Raw genomic sequence first — 20,561 nt, 5'->3', positions numbered from 1 at the left:
AGAAGGGGACAACAGAGGATGAGATGGTTGGATGGCATCACCAACTCAATGGACATGAGTTTGTGTAAGCTCCGGGAGTTGGTGATGGACAGGGAGGCCTGGCATGCGGCAATCCATGGGGCTGCAAAGAGTTAGACTTGACTGACCGACTGAACTGAACTGAACTGAATGGCATGTGGGTTCTTTACCACTAGTGCTGCCTGGGAAGCCCTGGAAACTCTGTACAACTCCCCCAAAATGTACTTTGTACCATATACCTCTAGCATTTGACTGTTCCTGAGCTATATCCTCTACAATAAATGAGGTACAGTAAGTAGAGTGCTTTCCTGATTTCTATGAGTTGTTCTACCAAATTATTATACCTGAGGGAAGGGCTGTGTGGAACTCCCAAATTATAGCTGGTCGGTCACAAGTACAGGTAACTCCTGGGATTTGCAGTTGGCATCTGAAATGAGGGACAGTCTAGAAGGACTGAGCCTGTTAGCTTTGGGATCAATGCTAACTCTAGGTAGTCAGTGTCAGAATTTACTTGGTGAACACCAGGATGGGATCCAGAGAATCTGAAAATTGGTTGTTAGAAAAAAAAACTCTGAGTCAGGCTTGATTTTATGCTTTGATAGTGTCAGTGTATTCTCTTTTTCTCCCTGGTACTAGGACTTCACTTTTATTCTTGGCTTTCATCCTTACTTTCAAAATGTTTTTTTTCTGGGATCTCAGTTGAATGCCCACTGTGCTGATCAAGGCTATTCCACTCTGGATGGACCAGAGCTCCAGCATCACTCAACATCAGGACAACAGGACCTCTGATATCTGCTCTTAACATTTAGTTCCACAGCAGTTGTCCTACCAAAGTGCTTGGGAGTCTCATCCTATTCATGTGTCCTCAGCCCTCAACCAAGGACCTGCAGGACAATCCTCTGCAAATCTTACTTTTGCTCTTCTCTGATGCCCTGCTGTTCAAATTTGTTTCTTCTGATAGCTGCTCCTTCACTCACAAAGCTCCTCTTTCTCTCCTTGGATCAGTGCTGGAAACTATACCTAGGCTGAAAGCTGGGACAAAGAGGAGACACTTCATATGTGCCTTTCCTCCCAGGAATCAATTCCTGCACCACCTGTTGGTCAAAGTCTGAAAACATCTGCCTTACATTTGTGTTCTGTGTTATAGTTGCTTATGCCATAAGTTTCCATCTTTTACTAACTACTTCTTTATGACTGGAAGCAGAATTCCAACCAAATACACATGATAATAGTATTTAACTAATACAATGAACATTTTCAGGTGAAGAGTAAATGCTAAAGAAGTTAGGATATTAGGGATTCATACTGAAGTAGTGAAATGATGGACAGAATCAGATTTCGAACTTCTTTAGCTACCAATAAAGAGACTTTACTCCATTAATTACTCCATTAATATGGCAAAGGGGAAGCTTTGAAGAATTCTGAGTCAGTGGGGTGACATCAACAATGTGTGCTTGAGAAACTTTAATCCAGTTGAGCTTTAGCAGGACTAGAAGTGGGATGAGATCTGCACAGATCGAGAGCAGTGACGATGCTGCTACTGAGGTGGCAAGGCCATGATCAAGGATGGAGACAGTGAGGAATTTAATGCAAGGATAATGGTAAAGCACCATTTGGTGCTAGTGGTAAAGATTCTGCTTGCTAATGCACAGATGCAAGAGATGCAGGTTTGATCCCTGGGTCAGGAAGATTCCCTGGAGGAGGAAATGGAAACCCAGTACAGTATTTTTGCCTGAAAAATTCCATAGACAGGGAATCTGGTGGGCTACATTACAGGTCACAAAGAGTCAGGCATGACTGAGCATACTCACGGGGATAAAAGTATAAGCCAAAGGTTTGGGCCCTGCCTGATTTGAGGGTGGGGGGAAGTACAATCACCAGAAATAAGGAATTTGGCTAGAGTAATTTATTTCCTTGGAAGGAAAGTTATGACCAACCTAGGCAGCATATTAAAAAGCAGAGACATTACTTTGCCAACAAGGTCCATCTAGTCAAGGCTATGATTTTTCCAGTAGTCATGTATGGATGTGAGAGTTGGACTGTGAAGAAATCTGAGCACAGAAGAATTGATGCTTTTGAATTCTGGTGTTGGAGAAGACTCTTGAGGGTCCCTTGGACTACAAGGAAATCCAACCAGTCCATCCTAAAGGAAATCAGTCCTAAGTGTTCATTCGAAGGACTGATGTTGAAGCTGAAACTCCAGTAAAACGTTGGCCACCTGCAGCAACATGGATGGACCTGGGGATTATGATACTAAATGAAGTCAGAAAGGGAAAGACAAATACCATGCGATATCACTTATACATGGAATCTAAAATATGACACAAATGAACATGTGAATGAAACAAACACAGACTCACAGAGAGAACAGACTTGTGACTGACAAGGGGGAGGAGGGCTGGGGGAGGGAAGGATTGGAAGTTTGGGATTAACAGATCCAAGTTATTATTATTTATATGTAGGACAGATAAACAATGAGGTCCTACTTATAGCACAGAGAACTGTATTCCATACCCTGTGAGAAACCATAATGGAAAAAAATATGAGAAAGAATATATATATGTATAAGTGAATTACTTTGATGTACGGCAGAAATTAACACATTGTAAGTCAACTGTACTTTAATAAAAGTTTAAAAAATAACCTACCTACTTTAAATAAAAAAAAAAAAAAAAAAAAAACTTTGGCCACCTGATGCGAAGAGCTGACTCATTTGAAAAGACCCTGATGCTGGGAAAGATTGAAGACAGAGGAGAAGGGGACGACAGGGGATGAGATGGTTGGATGGCATCACTGACTCAATGAAGATGAGTCTGAATAAGCTCCAGGAGGTGGTGATGGAAAGGGAGGCCTGGTGTGCTGTGGTCCATGGGGTTGCTAAGAGTCAGACACGACTGAGCAACTGAACTGAACTGAACTGATTTCAAGAACAACTCTATCATTATGAATGTGAGGCTGTTAGGGTTGCAAACATTGAGAAAGGAGATACCCAGGTGGAAATGACCAGAAGACAACTGAAAATATTAGTCTAGAATCTCAAGATAGGACTGAATTCTACATATTAATTTGAGAATATTTGTCTGCATGAGGAGATGGGTGAGTTACATAAGGAGAAAAAAATGGGTAATTATCATAAGGTAAATCTGGGAAAACCCCCAAACTCAGAAAGAGAAGATGGGAACATCTACACTGTTTCACTTGTTTATACTCTGGGGCCATGCGAAGTCGTTGCATTTAAAGTATTAATCTACAAATAGATTAAAGTGTGTATGTGTGTGTGTTCCAAGTAGACATATTAAAACTTTAAAATTTTCTTTTCACTTTTAAAAATTTTTAGTGGAGTACAGTTGATTTACAATGTTGTGTTAGTTTCTGTTATACAGCAAAGTGAGTCAGTTATTCACATACATATGTTCACCCTGTTTATGCATATTAAACCTTAAAGCTGTTTTATTGTAATGACACAAAATTATTCAGGTGAAAATAAAGTAAAGCATAGTCAAAGCACACAAATCTATGTAGGATTAATATCATTAAAAGCAAAAATGAAGTTTAAAATTGAGAAAAAAATAATAAATTGAAAATTGTAAAGAAGAATGTTAGTGGCATTTGACAATATGGCTAAATTTCTGAAACCTGTATAGTCAACTCCTGGATTAAAGAGTTATTCAAATAACATTTATTTATTAACCATGATAACTTTTGTCATGAAATATATAAAATAAGAAGAAAACATACATAGAAAAGTCAGTCTATTATATCTGAAAAACTTAGGGATATAAATATAAGTAGATGATGATTGGTATATTTTCCTACTAAACCCAAAGAAAGCATCTGTACAAAAGTTACTAGGAAATCAATTATTAAAAAAAAATTTGTTATAATTATCATGAGAAGTGACAGTGAGTAGAAACTTCTTAACTTGAAAACAGTTAGACAAAGACAAGAATACTCTTTATTTTGCCACATAGATCCTGAGATGTTCCTGGAAGACATCTTAGAGATCACTCTTTATAAAGAACAAAGTCAGGTTCAGAAAAGTAAGAAGATTTTGCAAAAGTTTACACTGAAAAAAAAGTAGCAAAACTAGAACAACAAATCTAGCTTTTCACTGCCTCTGCAGACCCTTTCGGAGAAGGCAATGGCACCCCACTCCAGGACTCTTGCCTGGAAAATCCCATGGATGGAGGAGCCTGGTAGGCTGCGGTCCATGGGGTCACTAAGAGTCAGACACGACTGAGCGACTTCACTTTCAATTTTCACTTTCATGCATTGGAGAAGGCAATGGCAACCCACTCCAGTGTTCTTGCCTGGAGAATCCCAGGGATGGGGGAGCCTGGTGGGCTGCCGTCTATGGGGTTGCACAGAGTTGGACACGACTGAAGTGACTTAGCAGCAGCAGTAGCAGCAGACCCTTTAGAAACTTAGTTCCAGATCTGCTAAAATGAAAGCACTGGTACTTACGTAACCCATCACCTGAGTATCACTTGAAATGTCAACGTTTTGAATTTTTTGACTTTCTTTAACATGATCTCTTCAGTGGTTTAGGGGTTCCCTGGTGGCTCTGTAGTAAAGAAGTTGCTTGCAATGCAGCAGGCTCGGGAGATGAGGGTTCCATCCCTAAGTTGGGAAGATCCCCTGGAAGAGGAAATGGCAACCCACTCCAGTATTCTTGCCTGGGAAATCCCATGGGCAGAGGAGCCTGGTGGGCTGCAGTCCATGGGGTTGCAAAGAGTGGGACACAACTGAGCACGAGCTTCAGTGGTTTATATTTCTCAAATCAATTTTCCCCAAACATGATTAAATCATCTCAAAATTACTTTTTATGTTGTTAAAATATATAGACAATATAATTTTATAAAAACACATATTTAAAGTTCCTAGCCAATTTTATCTTTGCAAGGTCATTGAGAAAGCCACTCATGATGCAAATACTAAAAATGGAAAGAGAGCCTTTCCCTTCCTCTTTAGAAAGCAATTCAGTTCAGTTCAGTTCAGTTGCTTAAAAAACTAAGATCATGGCATCTGGTCCCATCAGGTCCTGTCACTTCATGGCAAATAGATCAAGAAACAATGGAAACAGTGAAGATTTTATTTTCTTGGGCTCTAAAATCATTGCAGATGGTGACTGCAGCCATGAAATTAAAAGACACTTGCTCCTTGGAAGGAAAGCTATGAACCTAGACAGCATATTAAAAAGCAGAGACATTACTTTGTTAGTAATTAGTTCTTTCTAATTGGAAAGACCAAATAAAGAATTTTAGCTTTCTAGTTCAAAGATGGAAATGCATGATTTTTCTTTTCTTATTACATTTTGGAGACAGAAATAAGTTCAGAGTGCAGAGTAAGTCCTTCTAATTGATGCAAATAACAACAAAAGCAAATTAAGGCTTTTACTTTTATTCATTCTGTGAGCCTAACATGAGTACTGGCTTCCCAGGTGGTCCTAGCAGTAAAGAACCCACTTGCCAGTGCAGGAGACATAAGAAATGGGAATTCGATCCCTGGGCAGGGAAGATTCCCTGGAGGAGGGCATGGCAACCCACTCCAATATTCTTGCAGAGAGAATCCCATGGACAAAGGAACCTGCAGGGCTATAATCCATAGAGTCACAAAGAGTTGGACACGACTAAAGCAACTCAGCACACAGGCAACATGATTAATAGACAACTGTTTAGACAAAAGCCACCAGTGAACAAAGAAAGAAACCAAAATTTTCCATCTGTACTCACTTTAGAAAAAAAGTACCAGAGCATTAGGTCAAGAAGGATTGTATTAAGTCATGAGTTAAAGTGAGTTTGAGGAGTCTGGAAAGAACCAAAGGGTTCCTAGCTATTTTTAAGATAATCATTTTAAAGAAATGTATCGAATTGGTGTCTTAATAAAGGTAAGACTCAAACACAAAAAGTACTCAGTCACTGCAGATGACTTTCCATGCCGGACTTGCTGGAGAAAAAGTGACCATGGCATTCTGAAAAAACGTGTCTGCATAATTGACATGAATATAAACTTTAAATAAAAATTAGATTATCTGAATGTTCTCCACTATCCTAAAGTTCTCTGTCCATGAAATTGAAAGAGTTAGTCTCTCAGTTCTGTCTGACTCTTTGCTCTCCCATGGACTGTAGGCCCTAGGCTCCTCTTGTCCATGGGATTTCCCAGGCAAGAATACTAGAGTGGGTTGCCATTTCCTTCTCCAGAGGATCTTCCTAACCCAGGGATTCAACACGTGTCTCCACATGTTTAACAGGTATTCCACATTGCCTGTAGATTCTTTACCATCTGAGACACCCAGGGAAGCCATCATTGGAGCTATAATTAATGAGAATCATATTCTCCCACTAAAGAGGAAATATTCAATCATAAACTTGAGTTTCCATCTACCACAACTGACATTTTATATATACAGCCAGTCTATGTAGTCAGTGGAAAATAGAGTCAAGTTAAAAATGAAGATCACGGCATCTGGTCCCATCACTTCATGGGAAATAGATGGGGAAATAGTGGAAACAGTGTCAGACTTTATTTTTGGGGGGGCTCCAAAATCACTGCATATGGTGACTGCAGCCATGAAATTAAAAGACGCTTACTCCTTGGAAGAAAAGTTACGACCAAATTAGACAGCATATTGAAAAGCAGAGACATTACTTTGCCAACAAAGGTCCATCTAGCCAAGGCTATGGTTTTTCCAGTGGTCATGTATGGATATGAGAGTTGGACTGTGAAGAAAGCTGAGCGCCAAAGAATTGATGCTTTTGAACTGTGGTGTTGAAGACTCTTGAGAGTCCCTTGGACTGCAAGGAGATCCAACCAGTCCATTCTGAAGATCAGCCCTGGGATTTCTTTGGAAGGAATGATGCTAAAGCTGAAACTCCAGTACTTTGGCCACCTCATGCGAAGAGTTGACTCATTGGAAAAGACTCTGATGCTGGGAGGGAATGGGGGCAGGAGGAGAAGGGGACAACAGAGGATGAGATGGCTGGATGGCATCACTGACTCGATGGATGTGAGTCTGAGCACATTAGGCCTCACGCACAGGGAGGCCTGGCGTGCTGAGATTCATGGGGTCACAAAGAGTCGGACAGGACTGAGCGACTGAAGTGAACTGAACTGAACTAACTATAAAGTTGCTTAATGAGCAGGATGGAGATATTGCTGGAAGAAAATATATCTTTTCCTGTAAAATCAAAATATTTTCCTTAGTTCAGTTCAGTCGCTCAGTCGTGTCCAACTCTTTGCGACCCCATGAAATGCAGCACACTAGGCCTCCCTGTCCATCGCCAACTCCTGGAGTTCACTCAAACTCCCGTCTGTCGAGTCGGTGATGCCATCCAGCCATCTCATCCTCTGTTGTCCCCTTCTCCTCCTGCCCCCATTCCCTCCCAGCATCAGAGTCTTTTCCAATGAGTCAACTCTTTGCATGAGGTGACCAAAGTATTGGAGTTTCAGCTTTAGCATCAGTCCTTCCAAAGAACACCCAGGACTGATCTCCTTCAGAATGGACTGGTTGGGTCTCCTTGCAGTCCAAGGGACTCTCAAGACTCTTTTCCAACACCACAGTTCAAAAGCATCAATTCTTCCATGCTCAGCTTTCTTCACAGTCCAACTCTCAGATCCATACATGACCACTGGAAAAACCATAGCCTTGACTAGATGAACCTTTGTTGGCAAAGTAATGTCTCTGCTTTTCAATATGCTATCTAGGTTTGTCATAACTTTCCTTCCAAGGAGTAATAATAACCTGAAAAGCCATTGAAATATGATGTGCTCTTGAGAGCATAAGAATTAATATTATAGGTGTGTATGTATAGAATGTATGTGTTTGCAATTAACACAGGATAAAAATTATTCTTAATTACCCTTCTAAAATACTAAATTTAGTGCAGTATTTATAAGTGGGAGAGGATGAAGTCAAATTTGAAACTCTCACAAAGTCTTGCACATTCAATTCAAAGACTGAATAAATGAGGATTATGTCTAATAAAATAATCCAGAAAGGAGTCAGAATTTGACTGAGGGAGAATAAGAAAATAATCATAAGATATTAGATAAGTGAAACAATAATATTAAAAGATATTCTTTATTTCACCACTGCATTCATGGCTAATAGCATTAAGTAACTCTTAAGTGATGTCCTTGAATTATGGTAGTTTGCTGAATTAATTTTAGTGATAGAAGGGATTTGAATGGCAACATTCCAGAGTAGCAATTCCTAGGGAGCCAATAAGGTAGAAACCATTTCAAGACCAGATGCCATTCCTTCTTCAAATTCCTTTAGTTGCCAACATATCTCTAAGCTACAGAGGAGTTAATTAGAAAGGTTTAGTCTTGAAGTTCATTCGGATCTGAATGCCTCAGCTGAAGCCACTAATGAAAATGCTGCTCCATACTAATAGAAATTGGTTGCTAACATTGATATCTTTATTCAAAACATCATATGTCCATCCAATACTTATGCACATATCAAATCATGTCAAGACAGCACTTGAAGAAAAAAGACCATTGTTGGGTCATTCTTTGAGGGGAAAAAAAAAAAACTTTTTTTTTTTTAATTTTTATGACTGATTGTATTAAGGAGACATTTAAAAATTTAAATAGATACCTTAACCTCATAACATAAACTCATGAATAAATCAAAATATCACAGAAAATCATGTGTTCATTGCCTGAGTCTCAGAAGGCTGAGATCATTTGCATCCAAATTATCAGCTCTAATTCATCTGACTTGCTATTTACCTCCATGAATACTTATCAGGGAAAGCTGGAATCCACTACCTAGTTTTCCATTTTCCACGGAACGAACTGCTCCAACAGCTCTTGTTCAGAGAATGAAGTATGAAGCTGCTCTTCACTGCAGGATTAAGTATGTAATTGTAGAACGAAAACACATTAATTGCATTCTGAAACCACTGCTTTGAAGGCAGAACCCCAGTTAAAGGAATGCCTCCTTAGAATGGGAATCACTGAAATGTTGGCATTTGGTGTCACCTGGTATCACAGAATCCAGGGTGTTGGCTCTCTTTGGGTCAAATGGAACAGAGTCCTGCCTAATAACTAAAATCTTGATTGTGTTTTTAGGTAACTAGGTTAATATTTGGAATTGGCACAGAGTGCATTCCAATAGGGAAATTATGCAGCTCACAGTATGGTGATGAGTATACAGACCACCTGGGAATGGAGGCTGCGAATCTCGACTCCACTACTTTTTGTTGTTCAGCTGCTAAGTCGTGGCCAACTCCATGACCCCATGGCTTGCAGCATGCTAGGCTTCCTGTTCCTTCACCATCTCCTGGAGTTTGCTCAAACTCACGTCCATCGAGTTGGTGATGCCATCCAACCATCTCATCCTCTGTTGTCCCCTTCTCCTCCTGCCTTCAAACATTCCCAGCATCAGAAGCAATGAGATAGTGAGCACCTTAATCTGTATTGCTTGAATACAGAACTTGGATAATAACACATATTTAAGAGTTGTTGCACACGGTTGATATAAACTGCAAAGTATCTAGTTCTAGCATACAGCAGGATACAAACAGAACTCCTGAGATCTGTGTGTAATTCTTATTATTGAATATATTTCCACAGATACAAGGTTACTGTCGTTAGGGGTTTCACTTGAGAAGAAAATAGTCTGAGGGCTATAAGGGCTTTCTCTCTTTCAGGTGTTATAATTTGTTTTACATTTTAATGTTCATGGGACATTACATCAAACATGACTATTTTCCTGGATAGTTTTAACATTCTAAAATGGCAGATTTACACAATCGAACATGTATTAAATAAAATATATCCACTTCTTCTATCTTAAAATATTGATGTATGATTGAGAACTAAGATTAAGATATGTTTTCGGGGAAAGATCAAAGGCAAAAAGAGAAGAGGGAGGCAGAGGATGAGATGTTTAGATAGCATCACCTGCTCAATCAACACGAATTTGAGCAAAGTCTGGGAGATAGTGAACAGGAAAGCCTGGTGTCCTGCAGTCCATGGGGTTGCAAAGAGTCAGACACAACTTAGCAACTGAATGACAACAACAGTCTTCAGGGAGCAGCTCAGTGACAAGGAAGGAGACTTGGCAGTCAATCCCCTCAGCCTTTCCTGCCTTACCTTGCCTGAATCCCTCTGTTTTATCCTTCCAAATGGACCAGTTACCCTCCTGCCTCCCAAATATGGTGTCATGTTTAAGATATACAGCAGAAATATGTCAGAAGAAAACAAAATGCAGTGTATTTTTTACATAAAAACCACTTAAAATCTATGTATTATGAGCAAAGAAATGCAAACAATTTCCAAAGATCTGAGCTCTTTACCAGGATCCAGGGAGCACAACAATTATTAAATTTACTTCACACAAATTTAATTTGTACTAGAAAAGGATGGAGAAGAAATATGAGATGATTCTGAAACGTAAGGTTAAGGGAGATAAAGGCATTTACACAAACCAACCTGACACAACCATTATAGATCCATGTCCAGTTGAACAGCCTGTGCACTGCCACAAAAGTTTCTGGAGGAGGCTGAAATCTGACCCTCACCACACTGCTGAAGAGTGTCCTGGAGAAGGGAATGGCAGCCCGCTCCAGCATCCTTGCCTGGAAAATCTCCTGGACAGAGGAGCCTGGCAGCCTATAGTCCATGGGGTTGCAGACTCACACACAACCAAGCACACACATGTTCGCACACTGGTGAAGCTCTGCACCCTCATCCAGGGCTACATCTTTCTAACAAGAAGATCCCAAGTCAACAGGCTTGCATCCAAGCTAGGAAACCAAAACTTTAGACCCAGGACAGAACAAGTGCCTTAAGAAAAGGACAAAGATTGAAGGATAGAATGCCTTTGCCTAGAAAGATCCACATATCCTCTGAGAGGAAGTTTTAAAGAAGTTTTCATAGATTGCTGCTGCTACTAAGTCGCTTCAGTCGTGTCCAACTCTGTGCGACCCCATAGACGGCAGCCCAGCAGGCCCTGCCATCCCTGGGATTCTCCAGGCAAGAACACTGGAGTGGGTTGCCATTTCCTCCTCCAATGCATGAAAGTGAAAAGTGAAAGTGAAGTCACTCAGTTGTGTCTGACCCTTAGCGACCCCATGGACTGTAGCCTACCAGGCTCCTCCGTCCATGGGATTTTCCAGGCAAGAGTACTGGAGTGGGGTGCCATAGATTGGATGACCTCAATAGTCAGAAATGACAAAATTAAAAAAAAAAAATTTTTCCCCCACATTATGTTGGAGGAATACCTTTGGATAAAAATAAAAGTGTTCTGGAATGTGATTGTAAAATAGCACTCATCCTGCCTCATCAATGGAAATTGTTCTCCTTCTGCATCTGAGTGGTAGACACACAGATTGTTGCCTGGCCCTTTTCTGCATATACAAAAGAATGAATGTGTTGGATAATTTTTTGTTGTTGTTCTTTTTTTTTTTTCCCCCCACAGGCATGTTTTTATTTATTGATTTTTGACTGTTCTGGATCTTTGTTGCTGCAAGTAGGCTTTTCTCCAGTTGTGGCAGGCAAGGGCTGCTGTCTAGCGGTGGGGCACTTCTGTTTCAGAGCATGGGCTGTAGGGCTCATCGGCTTCAGCTTTTGTGGCTCCCAGGCTCCAGAGCACAGTCTCAATACTTGTGGCGCACAGGCTCCTTTGCTGGGTGGTATATGGTATCTTCCTGGATCAGGGATAGAACCCATGTCTCCTGCACTGGGTGGAGGATTCTTCACCTCTGAGCAACCAGGGAAGCCTCCTAAACTCCCCACCCCCAGCTGCAGAGTCTTAATCTTTTCTAGTGTGAAGCCAATGAATTCTTTTGCATTTCAAGTTGAGAGCATTGGATTTCTACCAAACTGAAGTGAAGTCCACAAATTTGGGATACAAATCAGGCAACTCCCTTCCAGTGCTTTAGCCAATCACTTCCATACTCACAGGTTTTATAGTCAGGAAATCCAGGACCTCCATTTTGGAAACACATTCCTCCTAAAGTTTTCAGAAAGGCTGGGACTTCTGCTCCTTAGGTGGAATCAATCTGATTTCTCCACCCAAGGAGCGGAGCAGCAGGAGGGCGTAACTTCTTGCTATTGATTTCACTGCCTGTACTTATCTCTCATTATACTGATCTTTCCATCTATTTATAGATATAGCTCCTGCTATATATACAGTGAGCTACAAATGCTGCTGTACAGAGGCATGTTTGTGGCTTTGCATTATTCTTTTTTTCTGAAAAACTGCTTCCAACATTGAGCAAAGGCTTATTTGAAATTGCAGTAAATAATTATGTAGATATTTTATTTTTTATAAGTTAAAACTAACTTGGGATGTTGGGGCTTTACATCTGGGGATTATTTGGTCTAATCTTTTTCTTGCATTTTAAAATCTTATTCCAAAGGCTGTGTTTTATTGTTCTGGAAGTTTTACAATGGCCTCTAGCCAAAAGCATAAAGGATTCAAGTTGATGTTAGCATGCTGATGTACTTTTCCTGATTCAGTATCAGGAAAAACTGATTTTTACAAGAAAATTGAAGTGACACTTTAGGAAGGACTTTATTATTTCAAATAGACAGAATGGGATTCAAAACTGAATATATTCATATATCTCCATTAAGATGCTAGCCACAGGCTTTATCATTGATCAATGAGTCCCACATCACAAGCACAGAAAGGAAGAGGAAAGACTCCCAAGTGTTGGCTCCGGGCAAGGTTTTTGATTTGGGCATCTCCCCTAGACCTTCTGGAGAAGGAAATGGCAACCCACTCCAGTATTCTTGCCTGGAAAATCCCATAGATGGAAAAGCCTGGTAGGCTATAGTCCATGGGATCTCAAAGGGTTGGACATGACTGAGCAACTTCACTTTCTTTCCCAGACCATAATTATGACTGGATAAGCTCAAGATCTTAGGAAAGTCAATTCAATTTAAACTATATTGACCAGACTTTGGCATACTCATCTGCTTTAAAAAAAAAATGAAGCCATATATATTTATAGAGGTTTGGAAAACAGATCTGTGGAAATAGGAAATAGTGGACATAGTGAAGTCACTCAGTCATGTATGACTCCCTGTGACTCCATGGACTGTAGACTGCCAGGCTCTTCTGTCCATGGGATTTTCCAGGCAAGAATACTGGAATGGGTTGCCATTTCCTTCTCCAAGGGATCTTCCTCACCCAGGAATTGAACCTGGCTCTCCCACATAGACGGCTGACTCTTTGCTGTCTGAGCCACCAGGGAAACTCAAGTACCTAATTACCAGAAAAAGTCATCCACAGACACAAGCAAGTAAATGTGATGACTTTGGATTCCAAACAAGTACAGAATTTGGTTAGTCTAGGTACTGACTCTCTGAATGTCTTTTGAATGCCAAGTATAAGACATATCAGCAGATTTTGAAGTAAAATAATATCTAGAACTTCTTTGCTTCATGAAATAATCCACTGACTTTCAAAAAGAGAGTTTTAATGAGCCTGTTCCAGGTGGTGCAGTGGTAAAGAACCTGCCTGCCAGTGCAGGAGGCTCGGGAGATGCAGGTTTGGTCCCTGGGTTGGGAAGTTCCTCTGGAGAAGGAAATGGCAAACCCACTCCAGTATTCTTGCCTGGGAAATCCCATGGACAGAGGAGCCTAGCAGGCTAGAGTCCAGGGGGTTGCAAAGACTTGGACATGACTGAGCACACACACACACAATGAGCCTGTTAGATATAACATATGCCAAGTTTCATTAAGAGCTTTATAACCTACTTAAGGAAGACAGAATTTCTGAGTTCATTTAAATACTCCAAAGTCAAACTGCAGATGGAACTACTCTGAAAGGCATTCAACTAAAGAAAGTATGCTGCTGCTGCTGCTAAGTCGCTTCAGTCGTGTCCGACTCTGTGCGACCCCATAGACAGCAGCCCACCAGGCTCCCCTGTCCTTGGGATTCTCCAGGCAAGAACACTGGAGTGGGTTGCCATTTCCTTCTCCAATGCATGAAAGTGAAAAGTGAAAGTGAAGTCGCTCAATCATGTCCAACTCTTAGCGACCCCATGGACTGCAGCCTACCAGGCTCCTCCATCCATGGGATTTTCCAAGCAAGAGTATTGGAGTGGGGTGCCATTGCCTTCTCCGAAAGAAAGTATAGCATTTACAAAAACAAAAAAAGCACATGATACGCCATACACATACTTGAAATGGGAAATAAACCAATCAGTGTCACAGAATTAAAGCTTGTCATCCATAGCATCTACTCCCCTTGTTTTAATTTCATAATCTTATTTTTGAAACATCCACCAGCATGGCCAGCAGAGACTTATCTAAATGGAACCTGTGTTCCTCCAAGTGAGTAAAGATATTTTGAATCCAGGAGGGGGTGGGGTGGCCTCTGTTTGGCAACTGCAGAGGAATGGGAGGAAGGGAAACATAAGACAGAAACCCTGAAGAAACTGCAGCAAGCCTCAACACCCCATCTTCTCTCACATCCTCTGTGTAAGCCTAGCCCTCTCCAACTTTTATCTCTTTTTATTTGTTTATTCTTTTCCCTTTTATATTTTCTGCTATCTTTCAAATCATAGGTGATCCTGAAGAGATTTTTAATGTAGCATCAATCAAAAATTTCCCCTGTGAATGAAACACTTGTAAATTCACTAAATATGACTTAAAAAAAAAATGGAACCCATGCATGACAGTTTTCAAGGACTTACATAAATGACCCCTTTTTCTCTATCACCTTTCAGGTAGACAGCTTTCTAAAGTAGTTTTCTACCTAGGGAGACAGGCCTTAGATGTGGTAAGAAAGTCTACATTATAGCTGAATGTTGCCATGATTTCTGGGTCTTTCTGAAACAGGTCACAATTATTAAGAGGTGGGAAGTTCTTAGAAAAGTCATAAAATATGGAAGTGAAATAAATGTTTCACACATCTTCAGCATTGTTGATCCTGGGCTTTTAGAGCCCAATATATGGGGTGAGGAGTCAGGGAGAAGACTGCAGAGAAAATCAGTGATTAAATAGAGTAGGGAGAAGCTCAGAAATTGGAAATGAAGGTATATTTATGAGCGATGTAAATCTCCAAAGTTTTAGGGTAGCAATTAGAACACTAAACGAAGTCTAAATGGTCTTTGGATGCACAAAAAAGTTAAAGAAAACTAGATGTAACTCTTTCAAGCCTCTTTCATACTTGGAAAAAAAAAAACTCTTATAATCTCAAATCTATGCCATATTTTGGAGGCTCCCAGGTGGCACATTGGGAGAAGGCAATGGCACCCCACTCCAATACTCTTGCCTGGAAAATCCCATGGATGGAGGAGCCTGGTGGGCTGCAGTCCATGGGGTTGCTAGGAGTAAGACACGACTGAGCAAATTCACTTTCACTTTTCACTTTAACGCACTGGAGAAGGAAATGGCAGCCCACTCCAGTGTTCTTGCCTGGAGAATCCCAGGGACGGGGGAGCCTGGTGGGCTGCCGTCTATGGGGTCGCACAGAGTCGGACACGACGGAAGCAACTTAGCAGTAGCAGCAGCAGGTGGCACTAGTGGTAAAGAATCCACCTGCCATACACAGGTTCAATCCCCGGGTCTGGAAGATCTCCTTGGAAGAGGGCATGGCAACCTATTTGAATACTCTTTCCTGAAGAAGCCCATGGGCAGAGGAGCCTGGTGGGCTACAGTCCTTGGGGTTGCAAAGAGTCAGACATAACAGAGCACAAATTGTACTTTTTGTTTACTAAGGTTTTCTGCTATTCTTCTTGATTTCAAATACGTTTTTTAATGAATTTATTTTTATTCATTTATAGTAATACTGTGTTAGTTTCAGGTGTACAGCAGAGTGACTCAGTTATACATACATATGTATATTATTTTTCAGATTCTTTTCCCATATAGGTTATTATAAAGTATTGAATATAGTTCTCTCTGCTATACATGTTGTTTATTTTATATACAGTAGTGTTTGTATGTTACTCTCAAGTTTCTAGATCATCCCTCAATTCCCTTTTCCCTTTAGTAACCATTAGTTTGTTTTCTCTATCAGTGAGTCAATTTCTATTTTATAAATAAGCTCATTTGTATCACTTTTTAGATGCCACAGATTTAACTGCAAATTCTTAATCCCAAGACATTTCCTATGAAATGTACTATTCCAATTAATTCTGAATCTGTTTCCCTTTTATGTAAATTAATTTATTACCAGTAAATGATATAAAGTTGACCAAATATTCCATTTTTTCAAAATTATCTCATCCTCTCTAAAAGGATAGTTCTCAGTTGGTTGCTTCCATCATAAACCAATCTTCATTTTCTACTTAATTGACTGTCTGCTGATCTTTTTGGTTCTAAGTGGTTTTCCAGTAAAGTAACACCAGAGAGATTATTATAGTGATGGCCATTCCCTAGAAACAGAGGTTAACATGAAAAAAATATTGACAGGCAGAAAGGGCTTCTAGTGGAAATATTTACAACTCTGATGCATAATAATGTATTTAACAAATGTGAGCAATTAAAAAAAGTGTATATGTTGACATACTCAAACTTATGCATTCAGGTAGCTGTATTTTTCCAATTATTGTTGTTCAAAAATGTGAAAAGAATATTTTATGAGTAAATTCTACTATGATCATAGGTACATGTCATTTCCTCACCTAATACTTATTTAGATTTTGATGGTGCTTGTCCAAGACATTTCTAACAAGGAGTTCAGATTTGCAGCAAATATCAGGTTAATCTGATTCAAGACGTTTCATGGAGAACACTTTAGGAGTCCCATTTATGTTGGGAATGTTTTTTTTTTCCTTATTTTCTACCCTATCAAAATATTATTTTGATCCAATAATGTATACATACATTTCAATAATATATACATATAGTCCATATACACTATACATTCCATAAATGTACAGTGAATGAAAAAGAGAGAGAAGGATTCCTTCATCAGAGCAGAAAAAAATGTCCACTCCATCATAAATCACTGATGAGCAGGAAGTTTCAATAATAAGAAGTTAAAAATTAGTTGGCATTGACAATGAAGCAAATACGTAATGTCGGAATTCCCTTCTCTGTCAGGAAAATAATCCAGATAGCTATTTCTATATCACATCAATCCTCTGCAAGCCAGCTTGGAGTTACCTCCTACTCTGATAGAAATGTGCTTTCATTTACCGTTCAAATAACTGCAGCTTAACAAAATATTCATCAAGGGGAGCCAAGATTTTCTGTGTGGTGACATCAGAAGTTCAAGACTGTATTTTACCTGAATAGAATTGGCTAGAGCTATATGCAGTTGATACCATCCTAATGCAGAAAGTGAGGAGGAACTAAAGAGCCTCTTGGAGAAGGTGAGAGAGGAGAGGGAAAAATCTGGCTTAAAACTCAACATTCAGAAAACTAAGATCTTGGCTTTCAGTCCCAGCACTTCATGGCAAACAGATGGGTAAACAATGGAAACAGTGGTGGATTTTATTCTCTCGAGCTCCAAAATCACTGTGGACAGTGACTGCAGCCATGAAATTAAAAGATGTTTGCTCCGTGGAAGAAAAGCTATGACAAACCTGATGCTACTGTTAAGTCACTTCAGTTGTGTCCAACTCTGTGTGACCCCACAGACGGCAGCCACCAGGCTCCCCCGTCCCTGGGATTCTCCATCCAAGAACACTGGAGTGGGTTGCCATTTCCTTCTCCAAGGCATGAAAGTGAAAAGTGAAAGTGAAGTCGCTCAGTCGTGTCCAACTCTTAGCGACCCCATGGACTGCAGCCTACCAGGCTCCTCCATCCATGGGATTTTCCAGGCAAAGTACTGGAGTGGGGTGCCATTGCCTTCTCCAATGACAAACCTAGACAGTATATTAAAAAGCAGGGACATCCCTTTGCCAACAAAGTCTGTCTAGGCAACGCTATGGGTTTTCCTATAGTCATGGATGGATATGAGAGCTGGACCATAAAGAAGGCTGAACGCCAAAAAATTGATGCTTTTGAACTGTGGTGTTGGAGTAGACTCTTGAGAGTCCCTTGGACAGCAAGGAGATCAAACTAGTAAATCCTAAAGGAAATCAACCCTGAATATTCATTGGGAGGACTGATGTGGAAGCTGAAGCTTCACAATTTTGGCCACCTGATACAAAGAGCCGATTCACTGGAAAAGACCCTGAGGCTGGGAAAGATTGAGGGCATGAAGAGAAGTGGGTGACAGAGGATGAGATGATTTGATGGCATCACCAACTCAACGGACATGAGTTTGAGCAAACTCTGGGAGATAGTGAAAAACAGGGAAGCCTGGCGTGCTGCAGTCTGTGGAATTGCAAAGAGTTGGACACAACTTAGCGACTGAAGAACAAAAACCACATGGACCTCTACTGAGTCAAGAGTTAAAAGGAAACCCAGTACTCCTTTCTCTGGACAGCTCAGGAGGCCACAATATACGAGGCAGATTCTATGAAACGCATTCAAATGAACTAGAAAGCACTGTAATGTTGTAACAGCCATCAACTTCAGTTAGGAAATTACATATTATTAAGGCATAGCCCTCTGACAATACTGGATATTGACAGGAGCAGTGGATTAAGTTTAACATGAGATTATGATACTTTGATCCACTCCATAGCTTAACCTGGTTAAAATAATGTTAGCCAGGCAGATCATGAAGAGAGTTAAGGTTGTTCTTCCTTCAGTAAAATGTAGCAAACATTATTATAATATATTGTGATAATAAGACTGTGGCACATTATAGATTAGCTTAAAAAAAAAAAACACTAAAATGTTCTGACTCCTATAAATGAAAAGTCTGGGCACCTGAGTTTCAGGCACAGCTGGTTCTAGGAACCAAGAAGATATGTCTTTTTGATCTTTCTTTCCCCCAAACACTCACTACCATTTCTTGTCTTTACTGGTCTGTGCTTGGTTCCATTGACAAATACACATATTCCATGTGGTGTCAAGGCGAAGACCAATGTTTCTGGGGTTACAATATTCTAGAACTTTGAGATGATATAGCAGGAGTGGGTAACTTCATCTGTTCAGGATGCTACAACAAAACACCAAAGTCTGGGTGGCTTATAAATAACAGAAATTTATTTCTCACAGTTCTGGAGATTGCAAATTCTAAGATTAAGGTTCAGCAGATACAATGCCTGCTGAGACCTGTTTCCTGGTTTGTAGATGTCAGTCTTCTCACTGTGTCTTCACATGGCAGAACAGATAAGGAAGGTCTCTTGGGTCTTTGTTATAAGGGCACTAATTCAGTTCATGAAAGGTCCACCCTCATGGCCTAACTACCTTCCAAAAGCCCTGTTGCCAGATACTATCTTAAGAGGATTAGGTTTCAACATATGAATTTGGGGGGGACATAAACATGTATTGGGTTGGCTAAAAAGTTAATGCAGGTTTTTCTGTAAAAGCATATGGAAAAACCTGAACGAACTTTTTGGCCAACCCAATAGTGTCTCAGCATCCTTATATTCACATTCCATGGAAGGACTCCGATTGGCCCTTCATGGGGTGATGTCCATCCAGAAACCAACCACTGCCATCAGGGCAATGAAGTCCTAGATTGGCCAGGCATGAGTCATATCCCTAGCCTTGACAACTGGAATCAACCATTCCAATAGAACCACATGGAATGAGTCTAAAATATACATTATTTTTTCAGTCAATTTTGTTGTTCAGTAACTAAGTCATGTCTGACTCTTTGCAACTCCATGGACTGCACCATTCCAGGCTTCCCTGTCCTTCACTATCTTCTGGAGTTTGCTCAAACTCATATCCATTGACTCAGTGATGCTATCCAACCATCTCATTCTCTGTTGCTCCCTTCTCAGTCAATTCAGATACCATTTCCTGAGCATCTGGTATGTGTCAGGCCTTGTGTGAAGCCCTATAAAGTCAGAAAAATGGGAATTAAAAATGATGCTGATATCCATTTCTATCCCAATGAAAGTACTATAATTAATTGAAGTCTAAAACCAAAGTCTAAAACTCAGTCTGCAATAAGGTCAAGGAATTTTGATCCAGGCTGGATCTCACTCTCTCACGTGCTAGTAATATTAACTACAATCCAAAGCTCAAAGCTTTAGGGCTGGACTTTGAAATAACTGCTTCACTGGCTTCTTTCAAATGGGATAACTCAATGGTCCCTTTCTTTTACTAGTCTCATCAGCTTCCTTACTTTCTGTACCTACATATGCTCAAGACTCTTACAAACTATCTCTTTAAACATGCCAAAAAATAGATGTAAACCAGCTTCACAAAATATGTCCTCCTGAGCTGATGTCATGTTTCTTTCAATCTTGCCTTTGTTGTCAAATATTTTGAATCAAGAGTGAATTTTCATTATTTTCAAGATCTTGCCTCTGTTTAACCTGATTTTTGGCTGAGTGGGTAAAGAATCTGCCTACAATGCAGGAGACACAGGAGACATGGGTTTGTTCCCTGGGTCAGGAAGATCCCCTGGAGGAGGGCATAGTACCTTACTCTAGTATTCTTGCCTGGAGAATCTCATGGACAGAGGAGCCTAGAGGGCTACAGTCCACAGGAACACAACTGAAGCGGCTGAACCCAGCATAGCAAGTTGTCCCTACCCAGTCACTGAAATGTCCCTT

The 20,561-nt window shown here is 40.3% G+C and overlaps 1 protein-coding gene across 2 annotated transcripts in view; it reads right to left on the bottom strand.

The window, feature by feature from the left end:
• Positions 1 to 20,561, bottom strand: part of CTNND2 (catenin delta 2) — a 1,127,175-nt gene that overhangs the window by 842,589 nt on the left and 264,025 nt on the right. The window lies entirely within an intron of this gene.

Source organism: Bubalus bubalis, chromosome 19 (genome assembly GCF_019923935.1).
Source record: "Bubalus bubalis isolate 160015118507 breed Murrah chromosome 19, NDDB_SH_1, whole genome shotgun sequence".
Classification (NCBI taxonomy): Eukaryota; Metazoa; Chordata; class Mammalia; order Artiodactyla; family Bovidae; genus Bubalus; species Bubalus bubalis.
The sequence above is the reverse complement of the archived record's forward strand: the minus strand, read 5'-3'. Positions and strand labels throughout refer to the sequence as shown.